Below are 17041 nucleotides of genomic sequence, written 5' to 3' on the forward strand. Positions count from 1 at the left end.
AATTATTTGTTTCCCCAAGGACTTCTTTGTAAAACTTTTCTAACACCTCTGGGAGATGAGTGTCATTATTCTCATCTTACAGTTGGGAATAATGGTACAAAGAATTTGGGCCCCAAAGTATTCACCAGTTTTCAATGCTGAGTTTAAGAACAACAAACCCAAGTATTTATGAGCGTGTAGCATTCTACAATAAAATTACAATTTACTTCAATTTCAGTTGTGAATGCTTATTGCTTCTGTAAATCAGACTCCAGACACCCATAACACAAGAAACACACAATTATTGACCACCTGTTCAGTGACTTGCCAAGCATCCCACAGGAATTCCCTGACAGATGCACAGATAGAGTAAAATTCCCTATGGTTGCATTCAGCTCCCTTAACCATGACACCTTCTCTCCTATTTTTGCAATCTCTTATGTTGGCCACTGCACATGGGATTACTTCATCAAATCTGAGCCACCTAGAAGTCAGCCCCAAGCTGGCCACAGTGCCTCTCTCCTGACAAAAGGGAGACTGGCTGAACCACTAAACCTCTGTAGGCATAAATTGGATGGGAGAGTAGGTGTCCATTCTTACCCACTGGCTACAGAAAGATCCCAGACTAGCTTAGTAATTTGCACCCAACATCTAGAAGGCTAATTTATGGTAAAATAAACCCTTCCCCAGTATTACTTTATTATCTGTAAGAAAATAAGTAGACAGCATCATTCTTCACAAAAATCTGATAAATGCCCGGTGCTCAGGTTCACTTTTTAAAATAAATACAGCAAAATTTATGCATGTGGGGCATATAAATAAAAACAGTCTCATAATGCATATGTCTAGTCAGGGTAAATTAAACCATAATTATTACCAGCCTTAATTACCCAACCTTCTATCAGTCTATACAGCTTATGAAGGTAGTTTAGTCACATACTTGCAAAATTTGCTTTGCAAGTAAAACCCTGCTTAACTCAGGCAGGACATGTCCTTGTCTCAGTCCTCTTTTTCATCTCTTAAGCACATTACTGCCTGTATTATCACATTTTGTGATAACAATAAAGAGCCCATGTTCCGTATCCTAGCAGAGGGTGGAATTTTCAATCCATAGAGAATCAGTTCAAATTCAAAGCCCAGGTCCAAGTCTTTGCTGAAGGCATTGTGATCAGCAACCCTCAGATAAAACAGGATAACAGCTTGAAGCCAAATTTTTTTTTTGGGGGGGGGGGTGGGTAATCAAATCTATTCCATCATAAGTGACTATGTTTTCTGTCTAACTAATGGAGATAACTAGATGGTTTTAAAGACCCTCAGAAAGTAACTTTGCCTACTTAAATCTAGGCACCTGAGTCTTACCCCTGGAGTCTGACTTCTAGAATAGCAAAAAGCAAAGTGATCCAGTCTTGATCTACTCTTCTCCAAATGAAAATCATGTTAAGACTATGATCTTAACACAACACTGAAATCTGTCAATAAATTCTGGTGTTTTGGAAAAGGCTGCCTGAAGATGCTATAGAATGCCAATAAAGTCACACAAATCAGTAGAGAAGCCATCACAGCCTTTACAAGAGGTTACAGCTAATGTTTGGAATGAAAGAGCTATCCAGCTTCCAGCAAAAGTCAATGTGAACTGCTCTACACATATTTTGGAGCTCAGACAATTTACAGTTGCTGTATCAAGTGTCTGAGCCACCCCCATGTATTGCCTTTGTACTTCTACTGGTATGAAATTATAGGATGCTCTCCAGCAGCAAGGTCTTGGAGCAGTGGCACAAATGCAGAACAGCTGCATTGCTGTGTGAACACCTGGTGCATCTCCAGATTTCCACAACTGACCACACAACAACCAGGTGCACAATATCAGCTGCACACCTGAGGTGTATCAGTTATAGAAAGAGGTAGATTGCAGCTGCTGCTATCTGCTGTGGCAAAGAATGCATGTTCATACCCCCCAAAACAAGAATAATTAAGCAGAGAATAAAAAAGGTAGGGCTGCTGGTACAATTTTCAGAGTGGGTTCCAGTTGAGTATGTGCAAACACAATGCACAGAAAAACTCATCAATTTCTCACTGATGAAATCCCCCAGCCTGAGTCTTCATATATCCTATCAGTGCAAAACTTCATCAAATGCAGGAACAGAGACAGGTAGGTCTTGTCAGGATTTACAAAAGACACAGGAATACAGCTAATATCCAATACAGCATTGTCTCTGTGTGCTCCATTTATTTTTTCTGAGACATTGTTCAAAAAGGTGCAGCCAGAGTCATCCATTTCACGGATTAAAAAAGTGAATCTTTCCCAAACTGCAATATTTTTTATTTCCCATTGTCTTCAATCTCTAGTCTTCAATGTGCAGGGATAGTTGTCTGCCCTAAATCTCATGTACGTATGCATCATGACTTCTTCATAAAAGGACAGTAGAATGTTGAATAATATGTAAATTTTATGTTGTAATGAATTGGGTCCTAACATCTTTAAAGGTCAGACACCTGATATAATACATCATGTTCTTTAATATCAACTACAAAATAACTGTAATAAATTTTGCCAGTACCATATCCTCACACGCTGTTACCCACAAAGAAGCACCAAAGGAAATGTGTCATTTGTCAAAACATGTAGGGAAGGTGATGTGTGTACAAGTAATTTTAAAAGTATTGCTAAGGTTAGGCATAGTTATACAAGTTACAAGGTTGACTTTTCAGGGAAGTAGCACATTGTCAACAAGCCTGTTGCTTAAATTCCCTAGAAGATTCATAAAGCTACAAGGCTATTTCTTTTACAGTGAACTCATATCTAATGAAATGCCGGTGAATTAAAATTAGCTAGCAAAAGCCAGAAACGTGGCAACTCGAAATTATTGCTGTTGATGTAGAGTTAACAAAACACCACTTTTGTTTTTAACTTAAAAACCAGTTTATTTTGTCACAAATTCAGTAAAGCCTATAAAAGCACTCTTTAGGCCCAAAAGTTAAACATGTTTAAATACCTCGTTGAACAGGGAAATCATAGACATGTGTTTCAATTTAAGCACATCCTTAAATGTTTAATATAAGAGGTACTGAGCAGTTAAGTTCAATGGGCATTTCCTCAGCAGAATATCTCCTGGCAATACTGATGCTAACAGGAGGAGAGATAGACAAAAATGTGAAATATACAGAGATTTTTGCATACTATGATGACTGCACCCAAGATTCCTTGGGCCTATCAGAGTGTAAAAAGGATAGGGCAAGCACACACAAAAAAGTATGTAGCTCTGTGATAAACTTTGACAAAGATAGTATGTGAGCCAATTTACTGGTTCTTCATAGTCTGCACAAGTAGGCAGCAAAGCCAAGGGCAAGCAGTACACATACTCACTGCCTTCTGTGCCTCACTTTGTGCCTATGGTTCCTGTCTTTGAAATGTGAAGACAGCAAACTGGTTACAACCTATGTGAGTGACCAAACAACCAAACTGTACTTTACAGAAATAATAAAAAATATTAAGTGCCCCTGACCTAAAAGATAGCAAAAGGAAACTCAGGATCAGGTCAGCACAAGAAAAGACGTGTCCAGCCACAGGTAATGTCACTGATAAAATTTTGACACTTAACTAGAGGGAACTTGTCTAAGCCAATAGATGGCTTGTTGTTTTTACTATGTTCCCCTTCATGTAGTTCTAACAGTGTGGCACTAGATCCTGGTCTTCCAGTCTGCTCCTCCTCAAATGGCTGCTTTCTCCCACACTCACAGGGTGGGACTGAGATTCTGCCTCACATTCACTCTCATTTAGCCACATCTCATACTGTAGCTATTTGAGAGTTAGGTGTCCAACTTCCAGTTATTCTTTTGCATGTGTGGCCGCTTCTGGTAGTGCCTGAATCACTCTGAAGTGTCCCAGTGAACCTCAGGCTGTGCTCCCAAAGCTCTCACCTGACACAGAGCTGGGCAGGTGTGCACAGAGCCTGCATGGAGCAGCTCACTGCCCTGTGAGTTAAACACCCACCTTGTGAACAGATGTCTGCAATGTAGGCCTAGACATTTAGATAAGAGAGCTTTGAGGCACTCCCACACTTGCTGTTTTCCTTTGATAAGACCTACTTAGCCAAGATCAAACTGTCCACCATTTATAAATAATTGGCCTCCAGAGAGATTGCCTGTTGCTGGGAACATCTAGAACTCTGACTGCCAGGCAGGACTGGTGAATGAACAGGCTTTATTTCAGCCCTAATGAACAACTGCTTTCTCATTAACCATAAAATGAAGCCCCAAAAAGAAGCTCTTTAACTACTAAACCTACGAGGAATGAACATGGTGCTATTTTTTATGCATTTCTTTGTTGCCACTCATAACGTATTGATAGTTAATATTATTTCTCTGGTTCTAAGGAGTTGTAGGCATGGTCAGTGGCAGAAAAAAAGTCCCAGAAGAGAAAGCCCCTCTGGACAGAAAGTGTAGTAGGGAGGTTCCCTTTGGCCATCTTGCAGCAGGAACAGGTAGACCTGAACAGAAACAGCATGAGAAACAGGGAATAGCCAGTGAAATTTCAGTCTCATTTACTTACCTTGCAAAAATCTTTGGAAAATTACTGCTAAAGCCTGTGCAGTATTTTACAGGGAATGAAATGTGCAAATTGTTACTTTTATACATATTTCCTAAGATACATTCTTTCTTTGATACCAGCATATAACTATCATGTATTAAAGAAATAAGATATTTCCCCATTAGTGTAAAACAGATGTATATTATAGGATTAGTAATTTTGCCATTTCATAAAGAAGCCTTAATTCATAAATGTTAATGACACTGGGGAGTAACAGTCTTTTCCCTGGAGAAAGATTAGACCTTATATCATATTGTATATTATTGGACAGAGTTTCAACTTGGATTTTATTGTCACATGAATTTGCTTATTTTTTTTAGAGTTTATTCCATTATGTAAAATATTTTCACTTACATGAAAATTTTAGATTTGAGTATACATGATATAAACATAATTTTTTAACCACTTAAACCACTTCTGCTAAGGCATTGCAGTTCACTCTCAAAGAGTCTGTCTATACAAAGCATTTTTTAGTTACTAGTGTTGTTTACCCCACAAGATGCACAATCTTCTAAAACTGTTTCTAACATTTTAAATTAATTCTAATATAGGTTTATCAGTTCCTTGTTATGGTGCAGAACTTATATTAAATTCTGTGATCCATAAAACCTTTTTTTGAATGACACATAGTTTAGTTTTTCATTTAGAGGCTATAAAAGTGTTCACAAAAGTTATGTTGGAAAAAAAATGATTGAAAGTGCTAAAACACTGTACAGAATATAAAATTCTTTCATAGACTTTTTATGACACATGAAACATGAGTCTTAAAGGTTTAATGTTACTGACTTTTATACAAGGCTTTTTAATTCTTGATTCCAGTTATGGTTCTGCAAATGAACTGTGACATTAAAAAGAATCAGGCTGGAACTGCCTTAGCTTTCTCTCTAGATGAGTTTCTCCTGGCCATGAAGGGTTCACATAATCTGCCCCACCCTGCCCACGTCTGGTTAGCACTAACTCGCTATAGCAGCAGCCAAGTGTAAATCCTGCACTGCATTAAATCTGCCTAACACAACACATCCTACTCAAATTTGTCATTTAGGTTAGGTGGGTTTATAAATTGTTAAGAAGGGTGAAGTGTTACTTAATTTCCCTTTCTCTTAATATTTAATAGTGTGCTACAACAATTGGGCACGTGATTTAATTGACTGAATACAGAACCAGCACTGATATATACTCAAATAAAGAGAGACAAAGCCAGTTACTGCATTATTTGCATAGGGTTGAAGGAGCTCATGCTATTGGGACCAGTGGAGGAACAAGTTCTTACACCTTCTATAAGCTAAAGGAAGCCAAATATTCACACACAGACCATTCTCCAGCTCAGCAGATTACAAGGACTCTCCAAAGGAGCAGTGTCACACATTCTCTGGGCCCTTATGAGAGGGAAACTGTCCCTAGGAGATAATTGTAGGTGATAGGTTCCCAGCCAAATGTAGCCATGGCACTGCTGGAAGGCTTCCCCAGCACACCAAGTGACCCCTGCAGTACAAACATCACATCAGGGATTACTCGTGGGGGAAGGAACTGCAATCGTCCTGCTTTCCTGGAACCCAGCTCTGCACCTTGGATATCCCCATTTTGCCTGAAAAGCAGATCAGCTCCATTGCCCCAAGGATTTAGGGAGGCCTGAGAATGACTGAACCTGGGTTTTGTTTGACCTGGACATTTGCAGCTGCCTGCTTCAACAGGTTTATCTGACCAAGTTATCTAAGCAACTGAAAGAAAAAGAATGTGACTAAACCCCGTCTTGAAATAAGCATCTCACACCATTAGAAATGCCTGTTTCTCTCCCCAAAAGCAGCTAGGATGACTAAGTCAGGTGTAGATTTATATATTGGGTCTCAGCCTTTGAGTTACTGACAACAGGCAGTCGAGAAAACACTGCAGCAGCTGACTGTGCCATGCAAGGGCTGTGTCTTGCAATTATTCCCTACTGTTTGCATCTATACAACTAAAATTCCTTTACCTCCACACACAATACCCTTGTCTCTGCTTCTTACTGAGAAGAGCCCTCAGCTCATGCAGAATTCTGCCCAGTTATCACTAAAGATATACCTAAGAGCCCAAGTTGTGGCTCCTTATTTGCCACAACTTATTTGGACAGGATGGGTGATTCTGTGCTTAAGGACAGGCCCCAAACCTGTTTAGTTTACTTGTTAATTAGTTCATTAGTTTACTTGTGCAGGTACAGTCAAAAGCTGCGAGAGCCTTTAGCTTGCTAGCTGGTGCAAATGTAATATTATCAGTACATTAAAAGATTGGCTGGGACTAAGTACCATTGACTTTGGACCTTGATGGAATCAAAATATTTGCTGCAGATTCTTGTTCACGCTTGCTTTATATTTCATTACCAAATTATTATAGCTGTAGTATGCTCACTTAACAAATTTCAGAGTATGCCATATTATAAATTATTGAAAGGGAACCTCACTATTCTCTACAGGGTTCAAAAACCTCAATAAAAGTTTTCTAGCTTTCTTTTTTCTTTTTAAATCAAATTACCAAGTGACAAAAACACATTTACAGCAAAAGTTAATAGTGCATGATTGTGAAGCAACAATCTAGTTCGTGAGCACTCTGTCCAGCAAATGTTATGAGCAGTGTGATTCCGCTGCTGATGAAGAAAAATTCAATGCTGTTACCACAGTACATTGATCTACTCTGAACTAATTTCATAATTCAAGGGTTTGCATTGGTTGCTCTTGAAGATTTGACAAGCATATTAAGGGCAGACAGAAAAAATTTGCAAATTGTACATCGACATTAGCATCCAAACTTTGTTTTCATTTTACTTTTTAAGGTTTTTTTTATTTAGATTTCATCTAGAGAACGTTTGAGTTGCATTTGTTGGAAAAAATATTATCTTTACAGTGTGAAGGAGAAGAAAGAAAAATAAAGCTGTAAAGTGCCATGAAAAGCTGTCTGCTACAAGAGCAGTATTTCTCTCCTGACAGAAAAGCTCCATGCTCTTTTTCCAAAACCCCTCACTAAACTCAGAAACATTGATCCAGACATTTCTATTGCTTCCTTGCTCCACAGGTTGATTATATACCTCACAAAAACTCAGGGCTGTTGTAAATTTTCCAACAAGAGAAAGCATACCACTTATCCACACTGCAGTAGGATGGCATTTTCACTTTCCTTATAGCTTCCCCACCCACCATTTCCACTCAGTTTCGGAACAGATTAAAGTATTTAATTATGTTAAACTATAACATAATGTAAATACAAATTAGAAGTAAAATCTTGCTCTCAAAAATACCTGTAAAAGCAATTCAGTAATTAGAAGAGTCATTTTTCATGATATATCACAAAAAGACACAAAATTGTGCTGAAAGAACAAAGGTCAGATTCTGGATTTTTTTTAGTTTTGTTTTTTTTTTTTTTTTTTTTTTTTGGTCAGTGCTTGGATGAAAGTTCCAGTGCCCAGTTCCAAGTGGAGGTATATGGGGGAAGGGGGTAATTTTCTTCTAGTGGGTCATCTTACAGCCTCAGGTCTCACTTTTCTCCTTGCTCTTTCTTCAAGACTTCCCCACTTCAATACAGCTTTTTGGAGCTTCTCTCTGTAAACTGTCCATTTAGTCAGAACGAATCCATACTCAAAGCTTCCTTTTTCCTAATTCTCAATATTGTTCTAATACATGACTTCTGAGGTCAGAAAAGATATTTTCTAAAGTATTTTGAGGAAGGAAAGGTTACAAATGAAAATAGCACCTAGACAAGCATAATCTCTTGGGCAAATGTTTTTTACACAAGAGACAATGTATTTTTTCCTCAAAAAATCCAAAATATCAGAATCAAAGTAATTGTTAACTACAGGTAAAAATGTTGAAAGCAATTGTAACCAACTGGACTATATGAGAGGCTGGAGTGGGACAAAAGAAGAAGACATTTTCTTAAGCTATTGAATTAAGGTAGGTAGGTATTGAATAAGGGATAGGAGGAAGAGTGAAAAGATGCAGAATTACAAGATAGCAAAGAAATGTTTTGCATAGGAAGAAGAGAGTTAACTCCTTGCCAAAATTCAGTAAAGGTACCTAACCCAGATAAATGCTGAAAATAAACAGGAGTGCCACATGGATGTAAAGCAGAGCAAGAGAGAAACAACATTAAAGTAGGAATAACATCACTAGTAAGGAAAGCAGAGCTAGAAGGAATGACATGAGTTGTTAAGTACAGTTTTCTGCTATACCAGGTGTAGGTACTTGCTACTGCCTTCCATGCTTTCAGAATTCAATTTCATTCTGTGTTTCTTTCCTTTAAACATTCTTTCACCTCTCATATTCTGCTTATCCCTAAAATTCTTTTCAAGATATATAATCTCTTTCTGTTACATTGGGTTTTTTTCTAGATGTCTCTTCACTTTCTTTGCGTAGAAATTCTAGTTTATATTGTTTTAACTAAAGGAAATGCCAAGTCTCCTGTAGATTTGACTATCTAAATCCACATGTAGGTGAATTCATTACCATACTTGAAATTATTCATTCATCTTTATTATTATTATTATTATTATTATTATTATTATTATTATTATTATTATGATGATAGCTACAGATGTACTTCAGCTTTTCTTTCCACTGAATTCAATTTGAATCAAGTTGTGATTGCTTGACCCAAGGCCACCTCTTCTATTTTTATCTGAAAGAAAGTCTAAGCTAGCACTGTCTCTTAGTTCAGGAAGGGTTGGGGAAAGGTGTGCTGGGCATGCATCATGGCATGTAGATTTCTAGGCACTTGCTGTTGCCTCTGTTGGGACTGGGCTAATGGGAATTCTGTTTGAGTGTGATAAAGTCATTCTTATATTGCTATTAGCACCATTTAATCTAGTACAGCCTGGCTTTTCTCTACAATGGGGAAAAAACCTAACTCATACTGACTGAACTGCTGAGTTCCCTTCTCTCCTACTGCAATAGAGGACTGCACACAACTCAAAACAAAAGAAACATGTTTATAGCTGACTCCTAGTCCTAGAGCAGGACTTCCTTTAGCTTTTATTTTTTTATGATTCTGGGTCAGATTCTTCCTTTTCCCTGGAAGCACTCTTTCCTGAGATCTGCAAAGACATATGCTTGTATGGGGGCATGATGTAGGCATCATGTAGGGGGCGGGACCAGGAGGGTCACAGCTGTGGGAGCCAGCTAACAGAAACCAATAATTTCTTTGCCTGGGCTGTGTACCATTCATTCTGCCTCCTCAATATGGATATGTTTCTAGATGGTATTTTAGCTTACACGTATAATTGTAAATGCTTTAAAAAGCCCTGCAAATATATTATTAAATGTGGAGCCTGTGAAAAGCTGCCCTTGGCTGGTAGGATTTGAATCTTGTCCATGGTGTTGATCTATTCTGCCTGCAGAGGGAATTAAATTAATGTCAAAGTCTCCTGGCCAATACATATCTACATCCACAAAATGGAAGGCATCTTGATTCTTGCAATAGTGGCACTGAGCTGACTAAAATAATATCCTTTTCACTGCCATTATACTAACACAATATAATTGGGGAATTGCTAGTGTCCCTATATTTAATTTTAGTGCCTCGGCAAATGATCCTAATAGCCTAATGGCTAGATGCTGCAGTTGCTAATGCTGTTCAATTGACTAGGTTTCAAAGTGCATCAATGAGTCTTTTAAGTATCCACTAGAGCTGTAAGGTTTCAGATTACAGCTCTTAAACTATATGTGATCTCTAATGAAAAAAGGGGGAAAAAAGGAATTGATAAAGCAAGCTAAGGCAGCAAAGTCAGCAAAAATTGTGCAGGCGATCTAACTTCACTCTATAACAGGGTGAGCACAGAAATTACCTTTGGTCACTAAATAATGCACCTGGGAAAGTAAGAAACAATGCAAATAATAATCCATTTTTTAACAATTAAATCTTAGCTAGGTCACAACTACGATTTTTTTTTCATAGGCTATAAGTATAATCAGGGGATTTGTAAACAAAAAAAATTGCCTTGTAACTTTTTATGAAAATTAACGCATAGCTAGTATTGATCCCTATTTGTGCATGTTAAAACAAATCTCTTTGGGTAAAATATTCTTAAAGTCAATAATATGCTGTAATCTCATGTGACACTAATAAAATAACACAAATGACAATTCATTTTTGTTTACTTGTCTCCTCTTTAATGGATTGATAAATTTTGTTAAAAAAACCCAAACAACTGGATCTTGGTGCATAGTAGGCATATTTCTAAAACAGTTCTGATTGATTTTTTTGAGTCATTTTTGAAGAAACAATCAATCTCGAGAATTCTTTCCTGAAACATATTTTAATGGCTGTTGATGTATGTTGTGCATATCACAAACACCAAAAATGCTGCACTGAAGGTCTTAATCCAGCAATCACTTTACACTTGCCTCCCCCAAGCATTTGATTTCTCCAACCAAGCAGCTCCAGTGAGGCACAGCTGATTTCACAGATTTCAAGTTAAGCATATGTGTTAGCAGATTCTAGCCTAAAAGAAGCTGAGATGTCACAGAAAACAATTCTGTCATAATCAGAGTTTATCTGTCTGCAATGCCAGCTGTATTTATTTCAAATTACCCCAAATTTAAATTGCAGCTATTACCATTCCTCAAGAAGCTGTAGTTTGCAGCTTCACAGAGAGAGAGTAGGAAATGGTGAAAGTGCTATCACAATAGTGCTAAGAACTATATGTATTCACTGAGACAAAATGAGCAGAAGTGAAACTATTCTTCTGCCAAAGACAGTATTCCATCTCCCCAGTTACGGGGGAGAGAGAGAGAAAAATAAGCTAATTTACCCCACCTGCACAAACTGCTAAAAGGAAGCAGGGTTTCAAGGTATTGCAATGCTTTTGAATTCCGTAGGTATGGGCAAATATTTTCACAGGAGTAATCTTAGTAGTCTCAGCTGATATTTTGATGCTCAAATAACAGAACTAAGAGCTCACTAAATGGCAGAAAAATAAAGCCTGAATGGGGAAATGCCACCAACCTATCTTTTCAGAGTGGAGGTGGGTTTGCAAGAGTGTTCACTGGACCAGAATACAAAGTGCTGTTGGGTCCAGTAGAAACGTTCACAGACCCAATGTATGGATAAACTTGCTGCCCTTTTGCACTGACAACTCCAGACACTAAGTTTCCTATGACTGTATGTTTGGGCTGTCCTTACTCCCCTGTTACAGAGATTCAGGTGTGACTCAACAGCACGGAAATGAAAATGTGCTGAATAAAGCCAAACTCTTTCCTCTTTTAAACAGAGCCTCCTGGAGTTTTTTCTTCTTTTTTTTTTTCTTTCTTTTTTTTTTTTTTTTTTTTTTTCTTTCATTCTTTATTTTTTCTTAAATTCTAGGAAAAATCTCTGCCTTACAGGTTTTCTGGACCAGAAAGAATATTGTCACTGCCTGGTAATTTTTAAAATAAAAAGCAGGAATTGCTGCAAATAAACAATAAATTTATTAAAAAATCAGGGTACTGCAATTTATTTTAGTTTATTGCTTAAGAAGTAACCTAGGAAAATCTTCCTTGTCAACAAAACCAAAGAAAAAATTTTATATGTAAACCAAAGAAAAAAATTTTATATGTATACCATATGAATTTAACAATTTACATATTCTGAAAATTCCAGTTTAAACCAGGTAAATTATCTGGCTAAACAAGTTTTCAGTGTCACTACTCTGTTGTGTAAATATCTATTCCAGAGACAAGCTAACCTTTATGCTTTCTGCTGTCTGTAGGTATGCATTGGCTGAAATACCTTCCTACCTCTTCCTGATTCAATTTAAGGAAACAGATTACTTGAATTACGTTACCTATTAAGTCCTTTGCTTTGTTTTTTGCCTTAAACAGCCCCACTTCTAGTCCTAAGCTCCTAGAAATTCCATCCGGCCCCCCAGTGCTCCTTAAAACAAACACTGCCTATTTTATTATTTGCAGTCCTGCCATCTCTCTGCTGAAACAAAAGGGTAGATTGTCTGCTGCAGGAGACACCTGGAAAGTGCACAAAGTACAAAGGCCAGAATTCAAAGGAGCTCCCAGTGTATTCAACAAGCAATTACTTCTGCTTCTGATGGGAGACTGTCATCTTCAAACACGAGGCATTCTTTGGAAAGATTAGTCTAAATTACATTTTATTACATTGGCCTTCTTGGACGGCCTAAACTTCATCTCGTTCTTATTCTAATGGAATTCAATCAAGGGTATTAATATATTGTTTATGACATGTTTGGAGTTCTTGTGTTATCAGCACACATTCATGAGAGGAGCTTCAAACAGTATCAGATAACAGCGAGCTGGATGTTGGATGTTGTACAGCACAGGGGATTTTATCATCTTGTTGAACCAGTGGCAGTGATTAAATTAAACTGTCTGAACAAAGCTTTTGCATGTCAGGCTGTTGAATGGCAAAATGAAAGAGTGACACACTTCAAAGATCAAGGAGAGAGAGAGCTGAAAAATCATACTTACGTAACTTCTTATTTAATATACTGATTAACTGAACCATTGGCTGCCTGAGCTTGTACTAAACAATAACCAGAACAAAATATTTTATGAATCCAAGCATCAATACACTACATGTGAATGCCAAGGTGCATACAAGTTTTCGTATTGTTGTTCTCTCATCTCTGTGAGCACCACACTGAATCTTACCAGTTTTTCTCTACTTTAAAAAAATTTCCAGAAAATATGATTTATGCTTTACAATGGTTTCCATAACAGGCTACTTTTCATATCTGTGAGGTCCAAAGGCAAAATTCTTTTATCTTCTCTAAATGTCTGATACCAATATGCATCATTTCATAGACACCAGTAGAACTGCTTGTGGGAATAAAAAGTGTTCATTAAAGTAAGGGCTAAAATATCCAGACCCCAGTCTCTTGAAATGCAACATGGTAAATAACTCATGCTCTCTTTTACTATAATTTAGAAGAAAAAGGGGAAAAAAAATTCCTAATATGGAAAGACTGGTTGAAAGACAAGTAAAAACAAATTAGCCTACTATTGTCCCAGACTGTCTAGTTTCTCAAAGTAATGACTTTAGACAAATTTTGTTTGTATATGTGAGAGCTTTTAATGTGTGCAGCATGATTTACAGTTTAGCATACAGATTGCTGATATTTTTGGTATGAGCTCAGATATCTTACTTCTGCCAAATCTTACGTAAAATAAAATCCTGCTACCATTTCATCTATTACACTGCAATCTTCATAAAAAATGGCTTTCTTCTGAAATCACAAATAAGAGAGTCCTAGATTTAAAATAAATAGGCTGAACCAAAAGGCAATTTCTGCTGCAAGGTTTAGCTGAATCTTCACTGAGGATGGATTATTGGTTAGGTATTCATTTTTTTAAATATTTATTGCTAGCATAAGTCAAATTTAAAAAAAACCATCAGAATAATTTTCTTTCAATTACCTGAGAACCCAGAATAGGTCTTGACCTTGTGCACACTGTTAATATAATAGGAATTATCATTTCTAATCGACATTAATTTCATCTGATTACTTTACTTTGCACATTTAAACAAGCTTTAATATGTTTTCTGCATAAATAAATAAATTTCCTTTATTTATAATGCAAGATTAATTTGTTTTCATGGGCAAAAATGAAAGCATCCTTATTTTTGTCAGAGCTGTGGCTTAAAAAACATCTTCTTCAAAACTTCCAGTGTTTTTATTTGATTGTAATATTCTTCCTTCTGGTAGAGCCATAGTGCAATGACACCCATTAACATTGAAAACTAGAGAACACTTTCAATTTCAAATCCAGTTGAGATGGTACAGTAATAGAAATGGAGCCTGAGGGAAACAATTTTGAGAATAAACAGAGGACCAACCCATTAGAATATTCCACTGTATATATCAGTTTTTATAATTGGTGGTACATATGTGTGTATACATGTTTATATTTCATTGCAGCTCTATGAATAAATCAAGATTTAATATTTATAGCAAACAGGCTAAATATTAGATGTTTTGGCGCACTACAGTGTTTATGCAATAGTAAAGAGACACCTGATTATCTGGTGGAGATTTAAATATATATGTGTGTTTCTTTAAGAAAAAAACACACAGCAATTTTCCAGAGAAACTTGTTTATGTTAGGCATTTGAGGAATTACAACCTGGGATTTACTACATGTAGAATTCTTACTTTTTTTTCTTTCTCTTTTTTTCTCATTAAATACCACTATATATGAAAAAAAAAATTAATAGCCAAATAGCATAAAAAGTTCTTGGCAAATGCAATTGCTTAATTTTCTTTGCAAAAAGTAAATATTACATATTAGCGACTTTTGAGGCATGGACAATCTAACTAAAATAACTGAAATCATTTTACTAAATAGCAAGTCTATTTTACTATTTCCCCAATATTTTGATTGTTTTTACACATAATTATACTTAAAATGCCTGTATATCCAAAATGCCTATAAAAACGCTGGCTTTAGTATCATGCAAGTTCCTAACTTTGCTGAGATGATCAGCATTATAGTAGAAGGAATCAAGGAAGCTCTTTTGTTTAATTTCAGTTCTGCTACTAGAGATAGCCAAAAAAATGGGTCTCATTATTCTTTTTATTCTTTTTATTGTCTAATACAGTGTAGCTCACTAGTAAGGAGGGTAAAAGCACTGAAGAGCCATCAGATTTTAACAATAGTTTTGAACTTCCCCTGGTGTCTTTTAGTTACTATGTGATTTACTGAGACTTTTCAAGTACAACAACTTTCAGATATTTGTAGTATATGGCTGCCAGCATGTAGACATTTATTCATACAACCAGTTGCACTGCACTCAGCTAAAATACTATATGACTAATGGTAGTTGTGTCTCCAAGAATGAAATTCATCTGATCGATAATAAAAGGCTGTGTCTAATTTAATCTAGATAATTAGCAAATTAATATAATTTGATTTATCCACAAAACAAGTCAGACTGTGCCCCAAAATTGCATCTCTCCATCAACAAACAACATGCCTAAGGCAACCAGCTCAGCAGTAGACCTCATTATGGCAAATGTGAAGTGAGACAAGGTGAATCTTCAAGCTAAATATCTGCAAAGTCAGGTTATAGCATGTGGGAAGCAGGGCTCCACCACAAACTATTCAAGTGCATGGGAATTCTATTGTAGTTTGTAAAGGAAAAATAAATATATTCAATACAGGATTGCAACCCAGAGCAGAAACAAGATGAGTGCTTTCATGGGCACTCATGAAAGAGTAACATTCATCTGAGACATTCCTTCATCATCAACTTTTCTTAAATAGATGCATTTCAAATAATTGCAGTTTTTAAATTATGTTCTCAACGGTAAAATTCATACTGTGTTCCTAGATCTAAAACAGAACAGTGTTGTTCTTTAATGATACTATTCCCCATGGAAATGTGTCAGGAAAAATAACATCTAGTCTTCATTTCCAAAGACTTCCAAACCCTGGATAAATTCTGGGGCAAGCTGCTTGTGAATTTCTTTCCTTACCATGCTATTCCCTACAAAGTCATGCAGATACAGGCTTTAATGGCTACATATTCCATATTGAAAGTAAAACCAGTGAAGAGTGGAGTCCTGTTTGTCCAGTAAAAGCCTCATCTAGAAAATAACTTTACAACATGACTTTCTGCAGCTGGAGGACACATTATTTCAACTAGAATGCCTGAGGAGTTCATTCCCATTCCTAATACTTAGGAATATATTAATTATTCTTAAGCATGGCTATTGGAAGCGTTAGCACATCAATATAAAGCAAAGAAAATGGTGGTTTATAGTGTGCAAAAGGAGCAAAGCAATATTTTACTGCCTGAACTATACGCTTGCATTAATACTTGTGGTCAAAATCCATCACCATGCATCAATGCATGCCAGCTTGTGTAGGAAGGAAGCAGTGCCCTGATTGGCAGCCATAGCATGGATCACAAGACCAGAGTGATATGCTAATTTGGTTTAAGATGAATAAGTATGTCAGCCATAGCATTTTATGTAAAACAGAACTTGTGAAGTTTTGCAATCAGGTAGGCACCAGAGAGGAATTACAATAATCCACGTGGAGGTGACAGAAGTACTGCATGGATTAACATTTTAGTTATGGCCTGAGAAACTATTATTCCCAACCCAGCAACAGCAGGCATGTGAGTAAAAGATGTAGTGAGGATGGCATATAATGGCCACTGAAGAACACAAAGAGTAAAGATTAATTTAAAGAGTAAAAGATTAATTTTGGCAAGTGATACAGGGAAAAAATATTAAAAAAATGTGTCTACAGACAACTCAAGGAATCCATTGAAGTAATTACATGTGTCTTTTATCTCCACAGTATGTGAAACACCTTTGTACTTATATTTCTCCAGTGAATTACTGTCTATGTTGGGAATCTACTCTAAAACATGTAGACATTTATATATATATATAATACAAAGATTATGCATTTTGATAAATATGGATATAATTTCTTTTTGCTTAGCTGGGATAGGTTGTATCTGGACAAGTGTTTTATGGGAACATTCCCCATC

This window comes from Oenanthe melanoleuca, chromosome 1, assembly GCF_029582105.1.
Source record: "Oenanthe melanoleuca isolate GR-GAL-2019-014 chromosome 1, OMel1.0, whole genome shotgun sequence".
Classification (NCBI taxonomy): domain Eukaryota; kingdom Metazoa; phylum Chordata; class Aves; order Passeriformes; family Muscicapidae; genus Oenanthe; species Oenanthe melanoleuca.